The sequence below is a fragment of the Schistocerca gregaria genome, chromosome X, assembly GCF_023897955.1.
Source record: "Schistocerca gregaria isolate iqSchGreg1 chromosome X, iqSchGreg1.2, whole genome shotgun sequence".
NCBI classification, from domain to species: Eukaryota; Metazoa; Arthropoda; class Insecta; order Orthoptera; family Acrididae; genus Schistocerca; species Schistocerca gregaria.
The window spans coordinates 858,913,878-858,930,736 of NC_064931.1; positions in this window are offsets into that span (position 1 = coordinate 858,913,878).

Consider the following 16,859-nt stretch of genomic DNA (forward strand, 5'->3'; position numbering starts at 1 on the left):
GAAATAAACAATTACCGCTGTTCTATATTGCGAAAAAGCGGTTAGTGAGAATGATACGAACACTTTTCCTTGCTATCGCCTGGATTAGGAGGCTTATTGCTTGCTTGGTTTAATTAATTAATGGAATATGAAGCAATTGGTATAAAGATGCTTTTTCCAAACTTTCTATACAAGAAATTCTGCTATCAAGACATTGCTTTCATTCAGTTACTTTATTTATGACTGAACGCTTCTAAAACTGAAGACACTCGTCCGTGCTCTGCACTGCAGTCGAGCTCTGGCAACGTCGTTCTCTGCTCATTGGCTGACTGTGTTTTGTGACGTCAGATGCCCAGAACGAACCTAAACTCGACCGCCGTCATAAATGATGCGCACTTTAGTAGCCGCTTCCTGTGTGTAGTGCGCCCTTGAAATATGGAGAGGGACCCTATAATTCTCCACCCGATAGCGGCGATCGTGAAACCAGCATCCAAGATCGTCTCTGATTCGTCTGAGACCCTGGATTAAGAGTCTACGGGAGGGCCGCCCTCGGTTGCGGAAACGATGACGCAAAATTCTAGTTCAGCTTCCAGAAAGCGCGATAACTGTCTTCGCCAGTGCAGTCACCCGCCTGTAGGATTGCAGAATGGCTTCGGAATCCAAATGACGATTCGCAGCCAGGTGGACCCAGTGCTGTCCGGCAGAGCCTCCCCATCTCGGACGAGACCTCCTGCAAGAATTCCGAGTGGGCGCTGCCCTTTTTTGTAGACTGCCTGTTAGCTCCTTAAGAGGTTCCACCGAAGGCCTAACGTTGGAGCTCACAGTGAGAGCAAACACACCGTGCTGTGACTTATGGAAAGTCTGAACAGACGAGACATCACGTGCTGGTTCATGGTCTTTCAGCAATGGTTAAATCGTGAAACCTGCTTTTAATGCGCACAGCTGTGCTGCCAGTATCCACTTCAGCGTTTCACGCACAAGTTCTCCACTCTGTCGCTGTACACTACTCACACTGAAGATGACAGTAAAATAAGAAGTAATACTAATGCCATAGTTTTAGCACTTGCACCTTTGATTTAAAGAAACCATTTTTGTGTCTATACTGGAGACTGCCTGTAACCGCTGCACCAGGTTGAAGGAACATTGGCCACCGGCGGGAATTCTTGAAGCCTTCCTGCTGGACCTGTAACAGAACAGTTTTGTACAAGTCATTTTCAATAAATTTTGTATCAGCTTATATATGATAACTGAAAAATATTAAGTTCTAATAAAATGGTGAAGTGTTGAAATAAATGGCATTTTCTAAGTCCGCAAAATTGTGACAACAGCGTGCACCGAAAATAGACTTTCGGAGATATTACAAAACGGTTATCTACGCAGACAGAGCCTTCAATTTAAAATTCCGCGATAAAATTCCGATCAATATCGTATGTACAATTCTCAAGTTATGTTTCCCACCAATTTGAAAAATACGGTTTCGAGAAAAACGAGTTTAAATTTTGGGTTCCGTTTTTTAGTTAAGGTAGACATACCGCTAGACAGGAGGACCTGAGCGAAACAGCAATCCTTCCAAATCCATTACGAGGTCCTCCTCCATCAGACAATGGAGGAGACCGTGGTGGTCCTCCGGGCCTCTTTGGTAGCTTCTGACATTCACTGCTTTGCTCGCTGGGTACGTTTTCCGTCCGTTTTTGTGCAGACGCTGTAAGAGACATGTCCTATCTCAAGTTCGAGCACGTTATTAATTTCCATAATTTCTGTTACGCCGCCGCTGAAATTACCCGTCGACTATTTTTTCCGCCTGTCAGTGTTTTTAGAGACGTTTTTTGACAAACCGATGATGGAGTTTCTGGCGAACTTGGGATGAACACTACGATATGGTAGACATCCATGAGAACATTTTAAGCCATAAAAACCGATTGTTGAAAATTTTCAAACAGATCTGACTTCTTAAGTGAATGTGGCTACGCAGAACGAGCATATCCAGCAGAGACTGCTACATCAGCGATACCAGACGACGTTACGTGTACCAGAAGTGACAAATATTTCGTCCCAAGAGCATCAACTTCACCGCACCACAGTGTAGTTGTCTGAAGCCTGTCAACAACGGCCAATGCAGCTTTCACCTGTGATAGGACAGTGTCCAATTCCCCTCGAGTCAGTACACAACATGTACACTCTCTATCCATCATTAACCCTAGATTACAAAACCCTCGTAAGATTTAGGATTGCAGTAGGTTATAAAACAGGACATTTTGTCTTAATCTGGTATGTAACACACCACTGGATATCTAATAATGGCAACTGACTAAAGCATAACCTATAAATTATGACGTCTCTAGCTCCACCCGAAAATCTCATGAAGGCCCAACGGTACAGACCGGCCACCGATTCATCCTCAGCCCACAGGCGTCACTGGCTGAGAGGGGCATGTGGTCAACACAACTTTCTCCCAGCAGTATGACGGTTTACGAGACCGGAGGCGCTACTTCTCAATCAAGCAGGTCCTGAGTTTGTCCCGCAAGGGCTGAGTGCACCCTGCTTGCCAGCAGTGCTCGACGGACCGGATGAGCACCATCAACGTGCTAACCCAGCCAGACAGCGCTTAACTTCGGTGATCTGACAGGAACCGGTGTTACCAATGCGGCAAGCAAATTATGACGACCTTTGAATGAATTTGGAGTAGTACAGTTTATAACTGTTTAGTAGCAATGTAAAGTTTTCCCCTCTTTAGTGTTCTAGGGCTAAACTACGTCCTAAGTAGTAAGGAATATAATATTATCCCAAACACTCGTTAGACATCAATTTCCTAGTACGATGCTATTCTCAAAATCAGTCGAAAAATCGCATTTGAAGACTTTCGAGCGCTTTTAAGTATAAAACATTGGTCAATTAATAATGAATTCGTAGGTAGCTGCAGATAAAATGCTCTAGGGTGTTAGATACTGTCATGTTCCTCTTCAAACCGTCGGACTTTTACCACATAAATGGCTTAAACAATATTAGTGCGAATAGGGAAGATGATTCGTCACCGTAAGGAACACAGCCATTGTATGTTAGGAGTGTCAATTTGTCTGTAATATTCGTTGGATAAATTACCTGCCAAAAAAAAAGAATATTGAGCACTAAAAGATCTCTGTCGTATGTTAATGTAACTTCCAACACGTAAATAACACTGTAAATTGTAAACACCGCTTACGGATAAGACCTTACGCCTGTTCCGACTTGCCTATTGCTGCCTACAATGCGGTATGAGAGCTGTCTATGATCATGAGACATGTGATTAGTATGTCGCCAATCCTCCAGCCGTTATCGTCAGTAGAGGAATCCTTATGATGCAGCTGCTTCTTTATTCAACCACCTCCTCATTTGGCCTTACGAGAGCTATGTAGACCTCGTAACAGACCTGCTGGAGGTACCAGGAAACGAACCCAGATACTTCCGCCCCCAAGCAAGCGGCGATAGCCATTCTTTATTTTTTTAGGGACCTTCATCCTCCCCTAGCGCCCCTCCTTACGCCCACCAATTTCGCTTTCTTCGGTGTGGCTTATTCTGCCATGACAATGACAAGGAACTGGCGCTAACCATTCTCTATTTTTTGGGGGTCATTCATCCTCCCCTAGAGCCCCTACTTACGCTCACCAGTTTCGCTTTCTTCGTTGTGGCTTACTCTGCCATGACAATGAATTTTTTCTTCTTACATCAGCCCTATAACTAAGTTCCTTTTGGTCCTTATGGATGTCGGTTTATTTTCTTGGCGTAATATTATCATTTAAAATTGTATGTCTATATAAATATTGCTCACATAAAGAAAGTTAATTGCTTCTCCTCGATTAAAGAAAAAAATAGATGTTGTTGTGGTATTCAGTCCTAAGACTGGTTTGATGCAGCTCTCCATGCTAATCTATCCTGTGCAAGCTCCTTCATCTCCCAGTACCTACTGCAACCTACATCCTTCTGAATCTGCTTAGTGTATTCATCTCTTGGTCTCCCTGTACGATTTTTACCCTCCACGCTGCCCTCCAATGCTAAATTTGTGATCCCTTGATGCCTCAGGACATTTCCTACCAACCGATCCCTTCTTCTAGTCAAGTTGTGCCACAAACTTCTCTTCTCCCCAATCCTATTCAACACCTCCTCATTGGTTACGTGATCTACCCATCTAATCTTCAACATTCTTCTGTAGCACCACATCTCGAGAGCTTCTATTCTCTTCTTGTCCAAACTATTTATCATCCATGTTTCACTTCCATACATGGCTACACTCCATACAAATACTTTCAAATACTTCCTGACACTTAAATCTATATTCGATGTTAACAAATTTCTCTTCTGCAGTAACGCTTTCCTTGCCATTGCCAGTCTACATTTTATATCCTGTCTACTTCGACCATCATCATTTATTTTGCCCCCCAAATAGCAAAACTCATTTACTACTTTAAGTGTCTCATTTCCTAATCTAATTCCCTCAGCATCACCTTACTTAATTTGACTACATTCCATTATCCTCGTTTTGCTTTTGTTGATATTCATCTTATATCCTCCTTTCCAGACAATGTCAATTCCGTTCAACTGCTCTTCCAAGTCCTTTGCTATCTCTGACAGAATTACAATGTCATCGGCGAACCTCAAAGTTTTTTTTTTCTTCTCCTTCGATTTCGATACCTACTCCGAATTTTTCTTTTGTTTCCTTTACTGCCTGCTCAATATACAGATTGAATAACATCGGGGAGAGGCTACAACCCTGTCTCACTCCCATCCCAACCACTGCTTCGATTTCATGCTCCTCGACTCTTATAACTGCCATCTGGTTTCTGTACAAATTGTAAGTAGCCTTTCGCTCCCTGTATTTTACCCCTGCCACTTTCAGAATTTGAAAGAGAGTATTCCAGTCAACATTGTCAAAAGCTTTCTCTAAGTCTACAAATGCTAGAAACGTAGGTTTGCCTTTTCTTAATCTAGCTTCTAAAATAAGTCCTAAGGTCAGTATTGCCTTACGTGTTACTACATTTCTACGGAATCCAAACTGATCTTTCCCAAGGTCGGCTTCTACCAGTTTTTCCATTCGTCTGTAAATAATTCGTCTTAGTATTTTGCAGCTGTGACTTATTAACCTGATAGTTCGGTAATTTTCACATCTGTCAACACCTGCTTTCTTTGGTTTTGGAATTATTATATTTTTCTTGAAGTCTGAGAGTATTTCGCCTGTCTCGTACATCTTGCTCACCAGATGGCAGAGTTTTGTCAGGAATGGCTCTCTCAAGGCCGTCAGTAGTTCTAATGGAATGTTGTCTACTCCCGGTGCCTTGTTTCGACTCACGTCTTTCAGTGCTCTGTCAAACTCTTCACGCAGTATCGTATCTCCCATTTCATCTTCATCTACATCCTCTTCCATTTCCATAATATTGTCCTCAAGTACATCGCCCTTGTATAGACCCTCTATATACTCCTTCCACTTTCCTGCTTTCCCTTCTTTGCTTAGAACTGGGTATCCATCTGAGCTCTTGATATTCATATAAGTGGCTCTCTTTTCTCCAAAGGCCTCTTTAATTTTCCTGTAGGCAGTATCTATCCTACCCCTAGTGAGATAAGCCTCTACATCCTTACATTTGTCCTCTACCCATTCCTGCCAAGGCCATTTTGCACTTTCTGTCGATCTCATTTTTGAGACATTTGTATTCCTTTTTGCCTGCTTCATTTACTGCGTTTTTATATTTTCTCCTTCATCAATTAAATTCAGTATTTCTTCTGTTACCCAAGGATTTCTACTAGCCCTCGTCTTTTTACCTACTTGATCCTCTGCCGCCTTCACTACTTCATCCCTCAGAGCTACACTTTCCTCTTCTACTGTATTTCTTTCCTCCATTCCTGTCAATTGTTGCCTTGTGCTCTCCCTCAAACTCTGTACAACCTCTGGTTCTTCTACATCTACATCTACATCTACATCCGTACTCCGCAAGCCACCTGACGGTGTGTGGCGGAGGGTACCCTGAGTACCTCTATCGGTTCTCCAGTTCTTCCAGTTTATCCAGGTCCCATCTCCTTAAATTCTCATCTTTTTGCAGTTTCCTCAGTTTTAATCTACAGTTCATAACCAGTAGACTGTGGTCAGAGTCCACATCTGCCCCTGGAAATGTCCTACAATTTAAAACCTGGTTCCTAAATCTCTGTCTTACCATTATATAATCTACCTGATACCTTTTAGTATCTCCAGGATTATTCCATGCATGCAACCTTCTTTTATGATTCTTGAACCAAGTGTTAGCTATGATTAAGCTATGCTCTGTGCAAAATTCTAACAGGCGGCTTCGTCTTTCATTTCTTAGCCCCAATCCATATTCACCTACTATGTTTCCTTCTCTCCCTTTTCCTACTCTTGAATTCCAGTCCCATGACTATAAAATTTTCGTCTCCCTTCACTACCTGAATAATTTCTTTTATCTCATCATACATTTCTTCAATTTCTTCGTCATCTGCAGAGCTAGTTGGCATATAAACTTGTACTACTGTAGTATGCATGCACTTCCTGTCTATCTTGGCCACTATAAGACGTTCACTATGCTGTTTGTAGTAGCTTACCCGCACTCCTATTTTTTTATTCATTATTTAAACCTACTCCTGCATTATCCCTATTTGATTTTGTATTTATAACCCTGTATTCACCTGACCAGTAGTCTTGTTCCTTCTGCCACCGAACTTCACTAATTCCCACTATATCTAACTTTAACCCATCCATTTCCCTTTTTAAATTTTCTAACCTACCTGCCCGATTAAGGGATCTGACATTCCACGCTCCAATCCGTAGAATGCCAGTTTTCTTTCTCCTGATAACGACGTCCTCTTGAGTAGTCCCCGCCCGGAGATTCGAATGGGGGACTATTTTACCCCCGGAATATTTTACCCAAGAAGACTTCATCATCATTTAACCATACAGTGAAACTCCATGCCCTCGGGAAAAAATTACGTCTGTAGTTTCCCCTTGCTTTCAGCCGTTCGCAGTACCAGCAGAGCAAGGCCGTTTTGGTTAATGTTACAGGGCCAGATCAGTCAGTCATGCAGACTGTTGCCCCTGCAACTACTGAAAAGGCTGCTGCCCCTCTTCAAGAACCACACGTTTGTCTGGCCTCTTAACAGATACCCCTCCGTTGTGGTTGCACCTACGGTACGGCTATCTATATCGTTGAGGCATTCAAGCCTCCCCACCAACGGCAAGTTCCATGGTTCATGAGGGGGAAAAATAGATGGACAAATAAAAAGAATGCGTGGAAAGGGAAAAGAATGATCTTTTCAGTCTTATTTAGTAAGGTATTTATTGTAAGATAGCTTGCATGTACCTTTGATATGTGGCTTTGTCATTCTTAAATCCTATAATTCTCTGCCCCATTATTCTTAGAAAATTAAGAAAACTCTTCAGTTGTCCGTCACTTTCGTTTAGAATGATGTGAACAAAGAATAGCAGTTTGTCTTGTTGGCTAATGTGCTTTTTCTCTGGTTTCAAAACTTCCGTTATTTGTGTAAGCTTTAGTCTGCTCTACTCATTCAAGGATGTTCAGTATCTGTCCATAGATGTACCTGCACGTATTTGATGTACTGAAATCCATGCTTTAGATTTTTCTGAACAGTACGAACACTTGTCAATACAACATAGTTCAACTGAGTGAAGCTTTTCATTTGTTGACATTGTTTCATTCACTACTCGATACCACGTTCACTGCACTTGAAGCATTAAATGTTTGTTGTATATGTTTGCTCATATTGCTGTCAGTAAATTTTCTTTCCATCTTGTTCACTTCAGATTTATGGAACATTGCCTTGCACACTTCCGCAGATTTTATCCAAGCTTTGTGCCTTATTCGCGCCAGTATGAAACTGCTCCGGCGTAACATAACGCGCCGACACGGCGGCCTGGAACGTAACTGCAGAGAAGGCTGTGAGACCTGAGGCAACAGAACGCTGGCTGTGACGACGCCACGGCAGGAGCGGCGCCTGTGCCAAGAGAATATAAGCGCCGCTCCAGTTAGCCGCGCTAGAAGAACAGCCGTGACTTGTAATCTACTCTAACTGCTTGCATGGAAATTGTATATATCAAAGGATATTGATTATTGGTATGTCGCCAATTGCTTACGACACCTCTTTGTAAAAAGGCAAAATTAAGTATTGTCAATTCACTTTACTGTAATAAACTCCATTAATAAGATTTGCTTGTATCTTGTCTAGCTATCCGAGACAAACAGCTTCCTAGGCAACCTATATTAGACGAGTGGGCGGGACGCCACAGTAACTGTATTCTGTCTAAGATAACCTAAACCAGAACAAGAAGTGAGCGATGTGAGATATATTCACTGGTGGTCTCACGCTTGGTGGCCGCTTCTGTTTCAAAATCTCAGTTATTAAACCATTCGTTAATGCTTTTGCTTCCTTCCCCTATCTATACAAAAGCAATGTATCACGTCGCCTTTGCATATCTCACAGTCCCAATCCTCCTTCACTCTACGGTAAAGCTAAAGTTGAGATATTTAACTTTGAAGATATCATACCACCAAGGGAACTATGCTATTCCAGATTTCAGCCAGTTTGAGATTAGTTTCACTATTGGTATTATCTATGCCACATACCACATTTATCTTCACCCAAAATTTCTTATACTATCAACCTTAATTTTTGGATACTTGAAAGGTCTCTGTGGGCATCTTCTTTCAGTTTCCCTCTAACAACTCCAAACATCTTTTTCCAATTACTTGCAACCATTGTTTGATGGTTGGTGTACATGTCTATATCTAGTATTTGAAGGGCCTTCTCTCTCTTGAAATCCTTGCTTGTTGGCTAATCTTATACCCCTTTCTCACAAAAGACTCTTCGGCCTTGGGAATACTAACTTTAGCACTTGATGCTGTGCTGTAAGTATCGAGTACTTTCATAGCTTTAGTCAGGTCTTTTTCATCCTTTACTGATATTCCAATATGGTCAGCATATTCTTTACATGTAAAATTTACACCAAAGACATATAATGGTGAAACTAGGTTTTCTACTGCTGACTAATAGGGATCCAGTGCTATTGCGAACATCATCATGGATAAGGGACATGCTTGCTCTACGTGTCGATTAATGTGTATAAAATTCGTCAACTGACCATTTATCACAATTCTCAAACTTGAATAACTGTATAGTCTTTAAATTATGTTTACCAATTCTTCACTAAATCCTTTTGCGGCCATTACACTGTAAAGGAGCTTGTGACTTATTCTGTCAAACACTTTTGAGAAGTCAATTGATAATTGATGTCCTTAGGTTAGTTAGGTTTAAGTAGTTCTAAGTTCTAGGTGACTGATGACCTAGGAAGTTAAGTCCCATAGTGCTCAGAGCCATTTGAACCATTTTTTTAATTCTCTCCTTTTGCAGCTTGAAAAGGGTATTAAAAACTTCCTAATACTTGATTTTGCCAGTTTCACCCACAAGTCACTAGTCCAGAGCATTAGGATATTTTTTCACATGCTCTGTACAAATCGGCCATACGCCATGAAATTCGTGTCATAATCCTCCGTCTAAGAGAATATTGACATTCAGCTTCCAAATACCTTCTCACGTTTAATTTGTTGTGGTTGCATCGTGATATACGTCAAGTAACAGCAATGATCACATTAGGCGAGAGATGCTGCTCCATAATTTTCTACTTTTGTTTTTAATGGCCCTGTCATATACGCTGACGGAAAAAAACTCGAAACGTCAACAAACAAGTAATACAGAGTAATGAAATTTCGCGAATAAATTTGTCTAGGTAACAAATTTAAGTGACAAACGTTCTAACATCACAGGTTTATGTAAGCACGAGATAAGCCATTGCAAATATGAAATGCTGGTTGAGCCGTGGCTGGCTCATGCTACGCGCTGGATTAAATCTTCGTTGCGATTCTGTGTTTAGTCTCCCGCGGTTATCGCGATTATGCTGTTATTCTCTCCTTCCACAGGTGGCACCAGTAGTGTGTATCGATATTCGCATCTTTGACTATCTTTGACCAGGCGCTTATAGTTTCCGGCTGGCCGGTGTGCGACCAGTGGGGCAGTTGGTGTGGAGAAGTGAGGAATTCTCCGCGGGACGTAGTTTGCCCAGGGCCGCTGGCGGTCTCTATGCAGTGTCGGGACGGGTATTCCCATTGCTACGAGGTTCGTGGCTCACCGACCCTGGAACGAAAGTTAGGTTTTGATTCAATCTACCAGCAAGTGAAGACTGTTCACATTGTGTCGTTTGGAGTTCGTTGTCAGCTGTGGGATATTCCTGCGAGCAACAACGTGGTTTTCAAGTTGGAAAATTCTAGCCATCCTCCGGTGGAGTTTCATTGTATTTTGTTATATGAACTGAAGTGCACCAACGGAATCTTCTGCCCTGTGGCCGTTAACGTTCCGGTTACCTGCCCTGGCTGTTGACATAAATTTCAGTCAGTGCAGTTTCCTTATCGTGTTGTTGCTGTCCAGCTGTCCTGCACGTTGTGTAGTTTGACAGCTCCATGTATGACTGGTTGTGGGCGCCAATATCTTCCACGTTGTTCCGTTGAACTCCCTGTTGTGCCCTGGTCGTTTGAAGTGGAAGTTACCTTGACGATGGGTCCGTTGACTGTCGGTCGTTTGGGTTGTCGTCGGATCGTAAATAGTTGGCCTGACTGTCTGTCTCACCTAAGCGAACGTTAGTGTTAGAATTCCAGGCCGACCCTCCAACATCTGAGTGCCCTTGGGTGTACTGCCTTTTTTATAATTTGTTTTTGTTGTTTGTACTTGCATGGATTCCAGCCGATTTTTAAAAAATTAAGGTTGTTTTGTCTTTATGGCGTAAGATTCTTTAGGCCTTTAGCCTAATTTAAAAAACTGTTTAACGTAAGACTTTTGGCATTTTACAGGCGTTAATGTTGAATTTTAAGTGTTGGGCATTTAGCCGATTTTGAGTTTGAGTTGTTTTGGTCGTAAGGCCTTCAGCCTAAATTAAAGAACTGTTTCGTGTAAGGCCTTTGGTATTTAAAAAATTAATGTTATGGACTTTTGAGCGTTAGGCCTCCAGCCGATTTAAATTTAACTTGTTTGCTCTTGAAGTTTGTGATTCTTTGAGCCTTCAGACTAACTAAAGAACTGTTGAATTTAACTTGTTTGCTCTTGAAGTTTGTGATTCTTTGAGCCTTCAGACTAACTAAAGAACTGTTTTAAGAATAAGGCTTTGCCTTTTAAATCTCTGTTTTGGTTGAGTTATGCCTAATTAAGAAATGTTTTACAAGAGCCCTTCCTTTTTTTAAAAAAAAGATGTTGGTTAGCCTCAAGTGTTGGGCTTTCAGCCGATTTTGATTCAAACTGTTTGCTCTGAAAATCTCAGATTCTTTGGGCGTTCATCCTGAATAAAGAACTGTTGTAAGAGAAGGCTTGCCTTTTAAAATTCTGATTATGCTTGCGTTTTCGGTTATTGGCCTTCAGCTGTTTATAATTAAAGTGACTTTCAGCCGCTAATTAAGTCCCAAAGATTAAAACTGTGTGTTTAAAAAAATTGGGGGACTCTTGTAATGTTTGATCAAATAATAGAGTTGTATGTTCGAGTTTCCACGATTTATGGCTCTGAGCACTATGAGACTTAACTTCTGAGGTCATCAGTCCCCTAGAACTTAGAACTACTTAAACCTAACTAACCTAAGGACATCATACACATCTATGCCCGAGGCAGGATTCGAAACTGCGACCGTAGGGGTCGCACGGTTCTAGACCGTAGCGCCTAGAACTGATCGGTAACTCCGGCCGGAGGGACATAACAGCTGCCCTTGATGAAGAAGTAAGGGAGTCGTAGATAACTGTGGAAAAGGAGGAGGAAATCGCGGAAAGTACGAGGGAGGAACAAATGATTAAGAGACGAATAAGTTACTGAGAAATTGGAGGAAACGCAGGTGCGGCTGTAAATCAGTCTGCGGGCTGTGAAATGAAGGAGCTCCCTGTAACTAGCGACGCAGAAAACAACGTCGTGATACAGCCTAGAAGGTCGACGTTACTAGTCGCTACCAGGAGAAGAACCAGCAGGCAACAAATAGCATCATCACAAAAACAAGGAAAGACCGTGAGAAAGGATACTGACACTCCAGATGTTAGTAAAAGAAACATAAGGCTGAAAAAAAGATTGAGTGGACGTATGAGGCAAACTACTTTACTATATTACAGTAGCTGTATTTTTACGATGTACTCTGCAATATCCTTCAGACACACATGCATGTCTGAAGGAAGAGGCACTGTTGCGATCGACAGCTGTATGAGATACAAGAAATGGACTCCTGATTGCGCATATCATCAGAATCCAGCTGCACAATGCATTGGTGACAATGAAAATCTGTATCAGATCGGGTTTAACCGCTTCAGCGATCCGAGCACGGTCCCAGGACCGAGCCGAACTTCCACACGTCACAGTGTGTCAACGGCCTGCCGACCGCTGTGGCCGAGCGGTTCTAGGCGCTTCAGTCCGGAACCGCGTTGCTGCTACGGTCGCAGGTTCGAATCCTGCCTCTGGCATGGATGTGTGTGATGTCCTTAGGTTAGTTAGGTTTAAGTATTTCTAAATCTAGGGGACTGATGACCTCAGAAGTTAAGTCTCATAGTGCTCAGAGCCATTTGAACCGTTTGTCATGTCCCGTTCGTGGGTTCCTTTTCCAATTTCTTCAATTTGTCCCATGCCACTTCTTTCCGTCTGCTTATTCGAATTTTCTTGACACTGTTGGACAATATTAAGTTCGTGATTTTGTGGTAAAGTTGGTTCTGTTGTGCTCGCTATTTCCATTTCATATGTTTTCACTGCATTATTCGTTTCTTCCACACGCTCCACTTGATTTCTATGACTAGACTGCAAAGCAATGATTTCATTTCGCCTGGACAAAATAGTTGGGTACGTACTTATCTACTGGGAGCCTTTATCACTAGGAAGCTGTAAGCCCTTCTTCGACGACAAGAATCCTTCAAATGCTCCGTTGAGTTACATGCTGATCAAGTACTGGGCCGACTTCGTATGTTACGTAAGTTCGGTAGTCACAAATAAACAGATAGGACGGCATATGCTTCTGCAGACCCACTCTGTCCATTGTGATTCCATTTCGTTTACCAAAGCAACATTCCTCCGACCATGTATTCTCCCTGACACCGTAGAAAGTGCCATAAATCTTCGGACTATCTCGTACTTTATCAGACTGAACTTCAGAGAGCAAATTGAAATTCTGACAAATCGTAATCCTTAATCAGCATAAGTAACTGCAACTGTGCTTACTGAACAGCCATCGTGCTCACGTTTACCGGCACCGTTCATATTTTGTACGATGCCTTCGCAAATGTCGGCATTGATACACTTCACATATACACTTTTTGTGACGTTATCCGTTTGAACAGTGAAAAATTCCTCATCATTCAGCTTTACTTCATGTACTAGCCAGGTCGAAAAGACGATCAGAGGTGGACGTGCACTAATCCTCTCAAGGTAGACCTCATCGTTATTCTCCGTGAACAACACATTTTCACTGTACTTACAATTGAGAAGATATGACACGAAAGTAAGCAGCGAGCACGCTCGCTGTAAACGTGGCCGCTCCGTCTGGATTGTCGCTGCACACCAGGACGGCCGGCAATGGACGAACATCCCATCTAGAAGGCTGTCATAAACATCGTTTTCAGGTACATAAGTGAACAGCGGAGAAATGCTCCTATAGGAGCACAAAAAAAGCTGTGACTCTAAAGTGGGGCACCAAGTGTCTCATTCTACCTTCCTCGGCACCTTTAAAAATTTCCTTAAAATTTTGTCATGCAAAGATATTCACGCTCTTTTTAACATGCAGCTCACTCTCACACCCAGAAACTTCCCTAACTGTAGCTCGCTCAAGCCCGTAGTTTGTCGATGTAAGTAACTCATACTCATACGCTCCCAGTTGCCCATTCTCACGCCCAGTTCATTGTCCTCTTTGTGTCTCTCTATCACTGTCTGCTGTCCCACAGCTCTGGCCGGGGACTAGCGGGAGCTGTAATGGGTAATTATCGTCCCATGGGTGGGCCGCCGTTAATTAGAGACTAGGAGTAAGCTCTGTATACCAGTTTTAAACTCGCTTTTTCCGTGTGCCCGCAAACTCGACTTGTCACGCGGCCCTCTCGTCATCTCAGTCTATTGTCGGCTACAAATGGAATCGACTCACTCCGAAAGGAGAGCGTGTACACGAGTTCGTAAGAACAGGGTGACACAGAATAACGGGAATGTTTGAAACGAGTAGTGGCAGCCATGAGCAGTTGGGAGCACTGCGGGTTCGTGACGGCCAATAAACAGTCCGCCATTTCAGTAATCGTGGATCAATGGGACGGACAACTTCGTGCGTTAGCCATAAAAATGTATTATAGAAACAATGATACTTTGGTAGCGGCGCAGAGTGAGTTCCGACGTTTTAATAATTCTGGATGTCACGATGCAGTTCCGTCGAAACACGTGATACAATGTTGGATTAATAACTTTGAAGAGAGTGGATACACCGTCAAGAAAAAACCAGCAGGACGACCAAAAAGTGTGCGTTCTCCAGCGAAGATTGATACGAATACCGGTTACGATTAGGATTTTGTCAACATATGATAACAAAAATAAACAATGACGATGGATTTCTAAACAAGTTGTGGATGTCAGAGGAGGCACATTTTCATCTCACAGGTTATGTGAATTAACAGAACTGCCGTTACTAGGCCCCCGGTAGCTGAGTGGTCAGCGCGACAGACTGTCAATCCTAAGGGCCCGGGTTCAATTCCCGGCTTGGTCGGAGATTTTCTCCGCTCAGGGACTGGGTGTTGTGTTGTCCTAATCATCATCATTTCATCTCCATTGACGCGCAAGTCGCCGAAGTGACGTCAAATCGCAAGACTTGCACCAGGCGAGCGGTCTACCCGACGGGAGGCCCTCGTCACATGCCATCATCTATCTACTAGGCAAACACAAATCTTAATGAGGGTCGCGAGCGCCCTTTACACGCTATTAAAGTAACAGTATAGTGTGGTGTTTCATCACATGGGATTATCGGACCATATTTTTTCGCAAATGAACAGGGAAACACAATAACCGTCAATGCCGATCGTTACAGCGAGATGTTACGAACTTTCGTTACACTTGCATTGAACAACCTTCCAAACATTCAAGAAGCCTGGTTTCAACAGGCTGGAGAGACATCACACACTGTTGACAATCAATGTCATATGTTCGACAATTGTTTGGCATGGCATATGTCTCTATGATACTGAGGTACTCTCGTGGCCAGGAATATCCGCAGCTCGCTTCCTGATAGAACATGTGTGGCAACAGTTCTGATGTCAATTCCGTCGCAATGCTACTCTCCAGGACATCAAGAACTAGTCACAACTTTTGCGGGCCAGCTTGCCACAGAAAAGGATGCCATGGCTTTATGGTACCATTTACAACCGAGCCACCCTATGCATCCAGGTCAGAGGGAGTGAAAAGTCATATTGATGCTGCAACAATAACATTACAAACCCTCTCAACCCGCAACGTTTCATTTCGTTTTCCCACCCCTTTCTGGGCACCTCACTTTTTTTCAGGCAGTGTAAAACGGATATCATTACCAGAGTGAATATTTCACTCTGAAGCGATGTGGAACTTTGCGTATAGAGACTTCCGAAAGGTATTCGACAGTGTATCACATCGTTGCCTACTTAATAAGATATGATAATAAAGAGAATCTTCGCAGATATACGTTTGACTCAACGAATATTTGACTATCAGAAACCAGTACGTATTCTGGACGGTAAAAGTCCACAGAAGAAAGAGCCGGTCGGTGTGGCCGTGCGGTTCTACGAGCTACAGTGTGGAACCGCGCGACCGCTACGGTCGCAGGTTCGAATCCTGCCTCGAGCATGGATGTGTGTGATGTCCTTAGGTTAGTTAGGTTTAAGTAGTTCTAAGTTCTAGGGGACTGATGACCACAGATGTTAAATCCCATAGTGCTCAGAGTCATTTGAACCATTTGAACAGAAGAAAGAAATTAACTTCAGGTGTGCTCTAAGAAATCGTAACTGGACCTATAATTTTTTTTGCGTAATGGCTATAAGAAAGGTAAAGAACCTGACGTTACCTGATTACAAGATAAGAGTTGAATATGTTGAGCTCATCACGTTGTATAAATAAATATTTAGATGTAATATTAAGAAGTTATATAAAATGGAACGATCATATAAGCGGCGGTCAACACGTCTTCGTTCGTAGGCCATACAGTCTAGAATCGGTATATAAATCAGGCAAACTGGCCGTGAGTATTGAACCAATCATCCCACCGATGCACTGGTTGAAGATACCCATTGGGCAAAATACTGTGTCCTCTGTGTACTACTGGGTGAATAAGTCCGTAACTCCCAGCTGCACATCCTCATCTGGCAGGAATCATCGACCCTTCAAGGCCTTTTTAACCCTTCTATCTGTGACCTATACTGTTTGCGGATTTAGTTTCCCTGGGTTCATTGGACCCGTTATGATTAATACCAGCTTTTAAATAAGAACAAGTATTTTTTGGATTCGCGAATATTCTGTTTTAAGGCTTATCAGCATAAAATAAGACAGCTGAGACCACTTTTAATAAGTTTTATTAAGTTAAAAAGAGGATATTTGTAATCCTGAATAATTTTCTTTCATCATTACGAAAACTGAAACATAAGCCACCACTATTGTTCATCACAGACTATTTAAGAACTGGTGATTATGATATTGACAAAGAACAAATCGTTAAACAAACTACCATCACATAGCATTTTGGAGTTGCTGCAAGGCACACTGCTATGGCCCTGGCATAAATGTTTTGTGAACTTACAGCACATTGTCTTTGTTTTCTGTCCTCTGAAGCAGACCA